The sequence below is a fragment of the Ranitomeya variabilis genome, chromosome 2 (assembly GCF_051348905.1).
Source record: "Ranitomeya variabilis isolate aRanVar5 chromosome 2, aRanVar5.hap1, whole genome shotgun sequence".
Lineage (NCBI taxonomy): Eukaryota > Metazoa > Chordata > Amphibia > Anura > Dendrobatidae > Ranitomeya > Ranitomeya variabilis.
Genome location: NC_135233.1, coordinates 108,331,323 through 108,344,048, shown reverse-complemented (window position 1 = coordinate 108,344,048; position 12,726 = coordinate 108,331,323). Strand labels below are relative to the sequence as shown.

The following is a 12,726-nucleotide window of genomic DNA, read 5'->3' as shown; positions in this document are numbered from 1 at the left end:
GTGTGTCTCCTGCGCCAAAAATAAGTCTCCTCGACAACGGCCAGCTGGGTTACTCTATCTCTTGCCAGTGGCAGACAGGCCCTGGGAGATGGTCGGGATGGACTTTGTGGTGGGTTTGCCCAAGTCTCGTGGCTGTACCATCATTTGGGTTATCACCGATCATTTTTCTAAAATGGTGCATTTGGTGCCGCTTCCACGGCTACCTTCTGCACGGGCCTTGGCAGCGTTGTTCATAAAACACATCTTCCGCCTACACGGTATGCCGGACAAAATTGTCAGTGACCGTGGTCCCCAGTTTGCGTCTCGGTTCTGGAGAGAGCTTTGTCGTCTTCTCAGCATTGAGTTGAATCTCTCTTCCGCATATCATCCCGAGACGAATGGGTTGGTAGAGAGGGCCAACCAGACCTTGGTCACATATCTGCAACATTTTGCCTCAGCCAGGCAGGATGACTGGGCATCTTTGCTATCGTGGGCGGAGTTTGAGCTGAACAACGCCGTAGCCGACTCCACTGGACAAACCCCATTCCTCCTTAACTATGGTCAGCATCCGCGGGTATCTGTGCCTATGCCCGTGTTTTTCGCCGACTCCAGGGTGGCAGACTGGGCTGTGGAGGCACGGGATATTTGGGACCGCACTCAGGATGCCATTCGGGCCTCCAAGGAGAGAATGAGGTCCTCCGCCGATGCTCATCGGCGCCCCGCTCTGACCTTTGCTCCCGGCGACTTAGTGTGGCTCTCCGCCCGTAACATCAGGCTGCGAGTTGAGTCCACTAAGTTTGCACCTCGCTACTTGGGCCCTTTCAAGGTCCTCGAACAGGTTAACTCAGTGGTCTACCGTCTGGCCCTTCCACCACGCCTGGGTATCACCGACACCTTTCATGTGTCCCTCTTGAAGCCCGTATACATATCCTGGTTTTCCGAGTCATCTGCTGGGACATCGGGTTCGTCTACGGATGATTACGAGGTGAACGCTATTTTGGGGTGCAAGGTGGTATGTGGCAAAAAATTTTATTTGGTGGACTGGAAGGGTTATGGTCCTGAGGTCAGGTCCTGGGAGCCTGCTGAGTATATTCAGGCTCCGCAGCTTATTGCTGCCTTCGAGCGTAGCAAGGTCCAAGGAGGGGGGTCCTAGGAAGGGGGGTAATGTTAGGGGTCGAGTTCCCGCCTCTGCACAGGGGGAATCTTGGGCCATCTCCACTGCAGTCTCCCATTCTTCTCCTGTCGCAGTGGAGCCTGCTCAACGGAGACGTAGGTCCCAGCATCTCGCTCAGTCTGACTCTGTGCAAAGGGTTGCTGCTGCTTTTCCAGCTTCTGCCATTGAAGCCAGTGCTGGGCAGCGGCGAGCAGACGCTTTTGGGACTAAGTCCTGCTTTTCCCCTTCTAAGCATGCCCAGGGTAAGATCTCTCATTGGAGATCGAGGGTCACATGCTTGGATATTGCAGCAAAACCCATTGGTTCTCCAGGAAGGTCCTGAAGGTGCTCAGGCTCTGTGGCAGCCTCTCATTGGTCCTTCTAGGAAGGCCCTGTACTTGCTGCATCTATAAAAGGTTCGCATGGCCCCACGGCCATGCACTAGTATCAATTCATGTCATGAGTCACTCGTGTGTGTATTCAGGGACCCGGCTGAAATAAGCCACTTAGTATACCGGCACCTCCGGTGAGGAGATTGTGTGTATGGTTTCAGGGCCCCGGCTGAAATAAGCCACTTAGAATACCGGCTCCTCCGGTGAGGAGATTGTATGATTGCCTCCCTGACTGTGTGACCACAAGCTGCTATTTGCTCAGCAGTTGCTGTGTATTCCTGTGATGTTTAACAGGACACAGTTCTTTCTTTATTGCGACTCTGTGAAGCAACAGAGTTCGCTTCTACCGCCATATAGTGCCGCCATTTGCCAGTAGCGGGTTCTCTCCTGCACGGTGGACCCCGGGCTGCGAACGCACCAAATAACATCTCTATTTACTCGGTGCGTTCCGCCAGCCCTAACAGACTTATTGGAAGCAACCGTCAGGTGAAGACAACTCCATCTTCTCCTTGGCTTCTTGTGACATGGGGATTTGCCAGTATCGCTTTCTTAGATCCAAGGTGGTTATTTACCTTGTTGGCCCAAGTCTCTTGATCAGCTCATCGAGACTTGGCATCGGATATAAGTCAAATTTGGAGACTTCGTTCAGTTTCCGATAGTCATTACAGAATCTACATTCTCCATTGGGTTTTGGAACAAGGACACCTGCGTTAGACCAGCCGCTCTTAGATTCCTCAGTGACTTCAAAATTCAACATCCACTTCACTTCCTTGGAGATCAGTTCTCAGCGGACCTCTGGATTTCGGTAGGGCTTTGAATTCACCCGCACATGAACCTCATGTTCTATAACATCTGTACACCTCGGCAAATCTGAGAACAGGTCCCAGTTCTGCTGCATCAATTCCCGACATTGCTGTTTTGGGGCCTTCTACCGTGTGCTGGCTATTATGACTTCAAGTTCATCTTCTGGCTTAACCAGTGAACATGGAGTTTCAGTGGGGTCCGTTTCTTGCCATTCCTTGATTGGTATTGGCACAAAGGGATATTGGAAGTGAGAGTTGAGAGCAGTTAATTGGCAGGTGGGACAGGACTTCCTATACCCTAGGATTTCTCTGTGACATCTGGGTCAATAGAACATCCGCATTACCCGTTCTTGGGTTTTCTCAACACCCAAGTGGCCACCCAAGAAATATGAATGGGACATGTCCAACACCCTCCGTCTATAGGGTCGTGGTACCAACAATTGCTCCACTATTTCCTCTCTGACCTTAGTAACTCGGTACACTAATTTCCCTCTCATCATAGAGTAAGTAAATCTGGTGGTGGCCCCAGCTCCTATGCTATATCATTTGTAACAGTTACATTATTGTATGTAACCCATCTCTTATCCGAGCAATCATGATCTCCGCCCCTCCCCCACAAGTCCCAAAATAACACAAAAGTCTGGCCTATGATAATTGGGTGCAATAAATTCTGGACAACATCGACCTCATGGGACTCAGTACCTCGAGCCATCTCAATGACCACTCTGGCCACTGGATAGTCTTTAGCATCCCCATGAATGCAGCGGATTCCCATCTTCTTCCCAGTGATCAATTGGAGAGGGAGTGTGGCCGTCACAAGAGTTACTAAACTCCCCAATAGTGCAGTTATTTACAGACTATTCACTTTTTAGGGTATGTGCACACGTTCAGGTTTTTTCGCGTTTTTTTTCGCGATACAAAAGCTATAGAAGCTAATTAAAAACGCATACATTATGCATCCTATCAATTAGAATGCATTCTGCATGTGTTGTGCACATGGTGCATTTTTTTCCGCGAAAAAAACGCATTGTGGTAAAAAAGCAGCATGTTCATTAATTTTGCGGATTTTCCGCCTTTTTCCCGCTGTTCTATGCATTGGGAAAAACCGCACAAAAACGCGTCAAAACCGCGTCAAAAACGTGAAAAAAACGCATGCGGATTTCTGGCAGAAATGTCCTTTTTTGTCAGGAAAATTTCTGCAAGAAATCCTGACGTGTGCACATACCCTTACAGTAAAAGCTTGGGGCCCCTCGCCGAGTGGACATTCTACAGTGCAGGCCGGATAAGCGTAGAATGAACACCGGTGTCCCATGCTACAGTCCATATGCTCGGTGGTCAGGGAACAATGGGCAGCTATATGACCTGGACATGACACCTCCAGCAAATTACATCCCCCGATAAGACCCTTGACATGACCTCCATCGCCCCAATTGGATTTTGGACGCCCCAACCCCTTTTTAGCCTCTACCCCCTGATGGTACCCTCAGCATGGAGTGGGTGTCCTCCTCCTCAAGGAAGCTTCAACCCCCTGATACCTCTAGACCTGTCCGACCAAGTCATCGGCATTCCAGGGATGTCCCTGCGCAACCCAAGTCTATATCGGGTTCAGAAGGAAGTGCACGAACCGGTTCTTACAACTCGCTCTACCATCTGCACTGGAGAAGAGGACTCCGGCTGCAACCATTTTTGGACGAGGTGCAGCAGATCAAACATTTTTGAGCAAGGGGATTTGTCACGGTGATATGCCCAGCAGTGGACCGTTGTGCCATGACAGACATTGTCACCCGCAAGCACGTCAAAATTTCTGTTTTCAATGTTGCATATTTTTTTGTGTCCTGTAAGGCTAAACCATAGTAGGCCTTTTGTGGCTCCCCCGTTCAGTATTGTGCCGGGACGTCCGCCCACTGCTCTGGTGGGAGATTCTTCCTTTTGGTGACCCTTTGATAAACGGATAAAGAGGCCTCTGCACTGTCACCCAGGATCAGTTTTTGCTAGTCAGAACAATGCTCCATAGTTTGAACAATCTCTGGACGTCATGGGAACCACAGTGGATTACATTGAAGCTGCAGGGATTTTTTTTTAATACATGGGTGGACCAGTGAATGTGTCAGGGAGTCTTTATTTAAAACAACTTTTTTTCCCTGTTTTTTTTTGTTTTGAAATTCGGTGTTAATAATGGGGCGTGTCTGATAGACGCCTCTCGATTTCTATCCTCTAGGCTTGATGCCAGCTAACATTATACAGCTGACATTAACCCCCAAACCATTACTCCGATTGCCACTGCACCAGGGAAATTGGGAAGAGCAAATTCTAAGCGCCAAAATTGTCTCATCTAATTGATGTCCCATTTCTGGGGTGGCTGAGGGCTGGTTTTATTAGCCTGGGAAGGGGGCAATATTCATGCACCTTCCCAGCCTATTAATATCAGCCCCCAGCTTTCTGCTTTGCCTTACCTGGTTATTAAAAATAAGGGGGTCCCAAGTCATTTTTTTAGGTTCCTCCCATTTTTAATAACCAGCAAAGGCAAAGCAGAAAGCTGGGGGCTGACATTAATAGGCTGGGAAGATCCACTGCTTTCCCTTTGCTTGTTATTAAAAATAGGGGGTCCCCACGTCGTTTTTTTTTTTCGTTTTACACTGTTTCTCACTCGAGCAGCGTCCTGTTCCTACTCTAGTGAGAGCACAATGGCGGCGCCTCCCTTGATCCCGCGTTTATACAGGCCGGGTCACTTTTTGCATCGGTCAGTCATGCTATGTTGGCTTCGGGAGTGCACATAGCCTAAAAGCTTGTTGATTGGCTGCACTGCAGCCTTTCAACAAACTTTATTTGGCATCGTACAAGAACAGTAAAATGGACTCCCGGGAAAAAGTCTGTGTTCGGAGTTCGGCAACGGACACTAGATGTCTGAAACGAACCCCGAACTTTAGGCTGCGCTCACACTAGCCATATTTGGTCAGTATTTTACATCAGTATTTGTAAGCCAAAACCAGGAGTGGAACAAACAGAGGAAAAGTATAAGGGTATGTTTCCACGGTCAGTAAACGCTGCTTGTTTGACGCTGCAGCGTCAAACAAGCAGCGTCCAGATGTTCCAGCATAGTGGAGGGGATTTTATGAAATCCCGTCTCCACTATGCGTGGAAACCCGCACGCGGCGGCCCTGCGACTCCGGACATGCTGCGCGTCTTTTCAGAACGCAGCATGTCCGTACACCTTGCGGGGACGCAGCGTCCCCGCAAGGCATATCACAGGGCCCTATGGCGAGGGGTGCGATGATCCCGGATGTGTACTGTACACATCCGGCACCATCGCGTCCCATTAAGGGGCTTAGCGCCGAGCGGCTTCGCCGCTGCGGCGATCCCGCCGGCAAAACGGACCGTGGAGACATAGCCTTATAGAAACACGTCACCACTTCTGCATTTATCACCCACTACTGGTTTTGTCTTACAAATACTGATGTAAAATACTGACCAAATACTGCTAGTCTGACGGCAGCCTTACAGTCAACATAAACATTAGTTATATCTGACGGTGTTATGATTTGTTTCCCCAAAAACTTCCATTAGGGACAACATTTATCTAATCAAAAATCAATATGCAACTTATAACAGTAATAATTGCACAAATTGTCTTTAATGTTATGGGGATTTTTTTTTCTGAAAATAGCCTGGAATAAATATAATCTGTATATATAGTAGCACATGTAATTCACCACACACCCAAAGAAGACTGCAGAACAAGCTTAATATGATTTGTACACCTAATATATTGTCCAGGATAATCTCTGTCTAGAAACCATATTAAGTCGAGAACAGTTCAGTTTAATTCTATTTACCTAATTAGGAGTAATTGAATCCTTTATCGTGTGAATCCGGACAATCATTTTATTGGGCTGCAGCTTAAAACGTTAAGAACAGTTTTTTTCTCTTTGGAAAATATTAAATATGGTAACTTTATAATTTAAAAAAAAGTCCAGCATAAAAATGTTATTTATTCAGAGACAGTGAGCTGCGTACAGCACATACAGTGCAATACAGTGGTAACATCTCTCCCTGTTACAGTGACCGATATTTTGGGTACATGCAGGAACGATTCTAGATATTACATTAGAGTGATGTTTATAAAAATCTGCAGATGGCAACGAGTGGATATTTTTTAAACAAACAAAAAAAACAAAACAAAAAATCTGTTTTTAAATATAATTGGATTCATAACAAACAAATGTAATTTTATACATCATTAGTGGTTAGATAGGCATCTAGCCCCTTCTCTTAATGCTGTCACAGTATCTGCAGTTTTTACCTGTTGGTATAGAGCAGCGATGGGGAACCTCAGGCCGTAAATGGCCCATGATGACCTTTTCTCTTGCCCCTGGGTAGATTCCCGGGGACTGCAGTGCTTGGGACGGCAGCTGTGTTTTGATGGCTGCCGAGTCTTTAATTTCTTCTTGCTCTGTGAGCACGAGCACATAGCGCATGCAATGAAAGATTACAGCCTGACACTAGTGCCAGCGTCAGGACGTATTGTGTGGGCTGAGTCAACGTGCGATGTGTATGCCCCCCGAAGGATGGTATACAGTAAATATCCAAATGGCCCTTGGCAGAGATAAAGGTTTCCCACCTTTGGTGTAGAGAATTCAAAGTCTGACTGCTGTAATAGTACAGAATTCTTCTCTGTATTGCTGTCTACAACACCTTTCCTCCAGACCTGGTGAATGTTCCTTGGTCTTTGTACAGTTCTTAGAATAATAAAATCCTATGTCAGCTTTTTTGTATTGATAACATATATGTATTCATAATTCACATTTAAGGTGTATTTATGATTAGGGACTTCATATCCCATTTAATAATTTTGTTGATCACTACAAATCTCCTCTCCCTCCCCTATATCCATTTTTCCTTGTGGACCCCAAAACTAAATATCATGTTCAGTATGCGGCCTTACTAGGGATTTATAGAGGGGTAATAATACATTGGGATTGGCAAGTTGTATCTCTCTTTTTATACTTTATAATATCATTGCTTTTGCGGCTGTTACTTGACATTGAGTACAGCTACTTATGTTACTTGTAACTAGAATACCCAAGTTCTTCTCCTGTTTTGTTATCTCCAGGTTTTATATTATATATTATATGTACCGTATATTTAACATATGCAGTAATGGTATTACTGTGGCCTAGTTACACAATGTGAGCAGGAAATTCATTATTTTTTTTAAATTAAAGGGAATTCCTCATGATGGAAAATCTTATTAGGACCCACTCTAATAATGAAAGCAGAGAGCCACATACAAAATTGCAGATAAAAATTATAAAATGTATATGGACCTCTTCATACACCGCATTGAAGATTGGCAACAACAGCTGATCACTAAAGACTTCTACGACAACCTTATTACTGACCTGGCGTCGTTCTAAATAGAGGTTGTCCTCATCAAACAAGTCTCATCTGAAATACGAAAGAAAATTGTGCACGCTGTGAATTTTTGCACACTCAGTGCATGTGAAAAAAAAAATCTAAATAGCCCTATTGAATACAATTGGTCAGTGTGCTGTAGGTGTGCTATAGGTGCGCTGTAGGTCTGCTATAGGTGTGCTGTAAGTGTGCTGTAGGTGTGCTGTAGGTGTGCTATAGGTGCGCTGTAGGTGTGCTGTAGGTGTGATGTAGGTGTGCTGTAGATGCACTGTAAGTGTGCTATAAGTGTGCTGTAGGTGTGCTATAGGTGCGCTGTAAGTGTGCTATAGGTGCACTGTAAGTGTGCTATAGGTGCGCTGTAAGTGTGCTATAGGTGCGCTGTAGGTGTGCTATAGGTGCGCTGTGTGATATAGGTGTGCTGTAGGTTTGCTATAGGTGCGCTTTAAGTGTGCTATAGGCACGCTGTAGGTGTGCCATAGGTGCACTGTAGGTCTGCTATAGGTGTGCTGTAGGTGTGCTATAGGCGCACTGTAGGTGTGCTGTAGGTGTGCTATAGGTGCGCTGTAGGTGTGCTATAGGTGTGATGTAGGTGTGCTGTAGATGCACTGTAAGTGTGCTATAAGTGTGCTGTAGGTGTGCTATAGTCGTGCTGTAGGTGTGCTATAGGTGCGCTGTAAGTGTGCTATAGGTGCGCTGTAAGTGTGCTATAGGTGTGCTGTAGGTGTGCTATAGGTGCGCTGTAAGTGTGCTATAGGTGCGCTGTAAGTGTTCTATGGGTGTGCTGTAGGTTTGCTATAGGTGCGCTTTAAGTGTGCTATAGGTGTGCTATAGGCACGCTGTAGGTGTGCCATAGGTGCACTGTAGGTCTGCTATAGGTGCGCTGTAGGTGTGCTATAGACGCACTGTAGGTGTGCTGTGAGTGTGCTATAGGCGTGCTGTGGGTGTGCTATAGGTGCACTGTAGGTGTGCTATAGGTGCACTGTCGGTCTACTATAGGTGCGCTATAGATGTGCTAGTGTGCTGTAGGTCTGCTATAGGTGCACTGTAGTTCTGCTATATGTGTGCTGTAGGTCTGCTATATGTCTGCTATAGGTGCGCTATAGGTCTGCTATAGGTGCACTGTAGTTCTGCTATAGGTGTGCTGTAGGTGCGCTGTAGGTCTGCTATAGGTGCACTGTAGTTCTTCTATATGTGTGCTGTAGGTCTGCTATAGGTGCGCTATAGGTCTGCTATAGGTGCGCTGTAGGTCTGCTATAGGTGCACTGTAGGTGTGCTATAGGTGCGCTATAGGTATGCTATAGGTGTGCTGTAGGTCTGCTATAGGTGCGCTGTAGGTCTGCTATAGGCACACTATAGGTGCACTGTAGTTCTGCTACAGGTGCGCTGTAGGTGTTCTATAGGTGTGCTATAGGAGTGATGTAGGTGTGCTATAGGTCTGCTATAGGTGCACTGTATTTCTGCTATAGGTGCGCTGTAGGTGCGCTATAGGTGCGCATAGGTGTGCTATAGGTCTGCTGTAGGTGTGCTATAGGTGCGCATAGGTGTGCTATAGGTCTGCTGTAGGTGCGCTGTAGGTGTGCTATAGGTGCGCTGTAGGTGTGCTATAGGTGTGCTGTAGGTCTGCTATAGGTGCGTGTAGGTGTGCTATAGGTCTGCAATAGGTGCGCTGTAGGTGTGCTATAGGTGCGCTGTAGGTCTGCTATAGGTGCGCTGTAGGTCTGCTATAGGTGCGCTGTAGGTGTGCTATAGACGCACTGTAGGTGTGCTGTGAGTGTGCTATAGGCGTGCTGTGGGTGTGCTATAGGTGCACTGTAGGTGTGCTATAGGTGCACTGTCGGTCTACTATAGGTGCGCTATAGATGTGCTAGTGTGCTGTAGGTCTGCTATAGGTGCACTGTAGTTCTGCTATATGTGTGCTGTAGGTCTGCTATATGTCTGCTATAGGTGCGCTATAGGTCTGCTATAGGTGCACTGTAGTTCTGCTATAGGTGTGCTGCAGGTGTGCTGTAGGTGCGCTGTAGGTCTGCTATAGGTGCACTGTAGTTCTTCTATATGTGTGCTGTAGGTCTGCTATAGGTGCGCTATAGGTCTGCTATAGGTGCGCTGTAGGTCTGCTATAGGTGCACTGTAGGTGTGCTATAGGTGCGCTATAGGTATGCTATAGGTGTGCTGTAGGTCTGCTATAGGTGCGCTGTAGGTCTGCTATAGGCACGCTATAGGTGCACTGTAGTTCTGCTACAGGTGCGCTGTAGGTGTTCTATAGGTGTGCTATAGGAGTGATGTAGGTGTGCTATAGGTCTGCTATAGGTGCACTGTATTTCTGCTATAGGTGCGCTGTAGGTGCGCTATAGGTGCGCATAGGTGTGCTATAGGTCTGCTGTAGGTGTGCTATAGGTGCGCATAGGTGTGCTATAGGTCTGCTGTAGGTGCGCTGTAGGTGTGCTATAGGTGCGCTGTAGGTGTGCTATAGGTGTGCTGTAGGTCTGCTATAGGTGCGTGTAGGTGTGCTATAGGTCTGCAATAGGTGCGCTGTAGGTGTGCTATAGGTGCGCTGTAGGTCTGCTATAGGTGCGCTGTAGGTCTGCTATAGGTGCGCTGTAGGTGTGTTATAGGTGCGCTGTAGGTGTGCTGTAGGTCTGCTATAGGTGCACTATAGCTGCGCTGTAGGTCTGCTGTAGGTGCGCTGTAGGCATGCTATAGGTGTGCTGTAGGTCTGCTATAGGTGCGCTGTAGGTCTGCTATAGGTGCACTGTAGGTGTGCTATAGGTGCGCTATAGGTATGCTATAGGTGCGCTGTAGGTCTGCTATAGGTGCACTGTAGGTGTGCTATAGGTGCGCTATAGGTATGCTATAGGTGTGCTGTAGGTCTGCTATAGGTGCGCTGTAGGTCTGCTATAGGCACGCTATAGGTGCACTGTAGTTCTGCTACAGGTGCGCTGTAGGTGTTCTATAGGTGTGCTATAGGAGTGATGTAGGTGTGCTATAGGTCTGCTATAGGTGCACTGTATTTCTGCTATAGGTGCGCTGTAGGTGCGCTATAGGTGCGCATAGGTGTGCTATAGGTCTGCTGTAGGTGTGCTATAGGTGCGCATAGGTGTGCTATAGGTCTGCTGTAGGTGCGCTGTAGGTGTGCTATAGGTGCGCTGTAGGTGTGCTATAGGTGTGCTGTAGGTCTGCTATAGGTGCGTGTAGGTGTGCTATAGGTCTGCAATAGGTGCGCTGTAGGTGTGCTATAGGTGCGCTGTAGGTCTGCTATAGGTGCGCTGTAGGTCTGCTATAGGTGCGCTGTAGGTGTGTTATAGGTGCGCTGTAGGTGTGCTGTAGGTCTGCTATAGGTGCACTATAGCTGCGCTGTAGGTCTGCTGTAGGTGCGCTGTAGGCATGCTATAGGTGTGCTGTAGGTGTGCTATAGGTACGCTGTAGGTGGGCTATAGGTATGCTATAGGTGCGCTGTAGGTGTACTATAAGTGTGCTATAGGTGCGCTATAGGAGTGCTGTAGGTCTGCTGTAGGTGCGCTGTAGGTCTGCTATAGGTTCGCTGTAGGTGTGCTGTAGGTGCGATGTAGGTCTGCTATAGGTTCGCTGTAGGTGTGCTGTAGGTGTGCTATAGGTGCGCTGTAGGTGTGCTATAGGTGCGCTGTAGGTGTGCTATAGGTGCACTGTAGGTACGCTATAGGAGTGCTGTAGGTCTGCTGTAGGTGGGCTATAGGTATGCTATAGGTGCGCTGTAGGTGTACTATAAGTGTGCTATAGGTGCGCTGTAGGTGCGCTATAGGAGTGCTGTAGGTCTGCTGTAGGTTCGCTGTAGGTGTGCTATAAGTGTGCTATAGGTGCGCTGTAGGTGTGCTGTAGGTGCGATGTAGGTCTGCTATAGGTTCGCTGTAGGTGTGCTGTAGGTGTGCTATAGGTGCGCTGTAGGTGTGCTATAGGAGTGATGTATGTCTGCTGTAGGTGGGCTATAGGTCTGCTATAGGTGTGCTATAAGTGTACTGTAGGTGTGCTATAGGTCTGCTATAGGTGTGCTATAAGTATGCTGTAGTCGGGCTATAGGTGTGCTATAAGTGTACTGTAGGTGTGCTGTAGGTCTGCTATAGGTGTGCTGTAGGTGTGCTATAAGTCTTCTGTAGGTGGGCTATAAGTGGGCTGTAGGTGCGCTGTAGGTGTGCTATAAGTATACTGTAGGTGGGATATAGGTGTGCTGTATGTGCACTGTAGGTGGGCTATAGGTGCGCTGTAGGTTTGCTATAAGTCTTCTGTAGGTGTGCTATAAGTGGGCTGTAGGTGGGCTGTAGGTGTGCTATAAGTCTGCTGTAGGTGGGCTATAAGTCTGCTGTAGGTGGGCTATAAGTCTGCTGTAGGTGTGCTGTAGGTGGGCTGTATGTGTGCTATAAGTGGGCTGTATGTGTGCTATAAGTGGGCTGTAGGTGTGCTATAAGTGTACTGTAGGTGGGCTATAGGTCTGCTATAGGTGTGCTATAAGTGTACTGTAGGTGTGCTGTAGGTCTGCTATAGGTGGGCTATAGGTATGCTATAAGTGTGCTGTCTAATTTTACCTCGGACAGCAGACGTCCATGAAATCCACTCGTGTGAACGAGCCCTATTAGAGACGAGAGCAATGCAATAGAATTTGCTAATTCCTATTCATACTAACATCCCTATGGAAGCTTGTATACTTATCCTCGTACTAATTAGACCTCTTGTATATTGACATGGCCGCTAATACAGTCAGTTTTATCTGTTAATTAAGGGTTTGCATGTACGGGGCTTGAAGGATGTCACTGTAATAAGTAAATATATTATGATTATATAGTAGTTGAATTGTTTTCAGGACACTGAATACTGATTTATCACTTAGTAATTATCAGGAAAAAAACAAACAAATCTGCCCCTCGTTATGAGCAAAAAGTGGCAATGAAGCCCCTCCATGAGGGTTATATATCACATTATGTCTGCATGACCGTTCGTCAGGACGTGTGGTTACAGACCT

At 47.2% G+C, this 12,726-nt stretch overlaps 1 protein-coding gene across 3 annotated transcripts in view; it reads left to right on the top strand.

Annotated features, from left to right (window-relative positions):
• Positions 1–12,726, top strand: part of CFAP61 (cilia and flagella associated protein 61) — a 416,189-nt gene that overhangs the window by 375,198 nt on the left and 28,265 nt on the right. The window lies entirely within an intron of this gene.